This window comes from Bison bison, unplaced genomic scaffold (assembly GCF_000754665.1).
Source record: "Bison bison bison isolate TAMUID 2011002044 unplaced genomic scaffold, Bison_UMD1.0 scf7180017864349, whole genome shotgun sequence".
NCBI classification, from domain to species: domain Eukaryota; kingdom Metazoa; phylum Chordata; class Mammalia; order Artiodactyla; family Bovidae; genus Bison; species Bison bison.
This window is the reverse complement of record NW_011494921.1, coordinates 1,535,312-1,535,616: the sequence shown is the minus strand read 5'-3', so window position 1 is coordinate 1,535,616 and position 305 is coordinate 1,535,312.

The following is a 305-nucleotide window of genomic DNA, read 5'->3' as shown; positions in this document are numbered from 1 at the left end:
TCCTGTCGAGATCAGGAGGGTAGAAGGGGCGTCAGAGGACCTGGTGCCGGAAAACCTCTGTGTTCCTCTCCAGCGAGACCGGGATGCCGGGGAACTTCGTGGGGGCGCATCAAGGGTGCCAAGTACCGTTTCGACCTGCAATTCCTAACGTGGGACTTCTCCTGAGACGCTGTAGCGGAAAAGGGCTTCATCTTGCGATGACGGGGGAACCACGTGGTTTTTCTCGAGTTGCGGCGGGATTCTCGAGTTACGACCGGGAATTCAGGATGCCTCTTGTGTTGGCCCAGGGAAGTCCAATCTTCCAT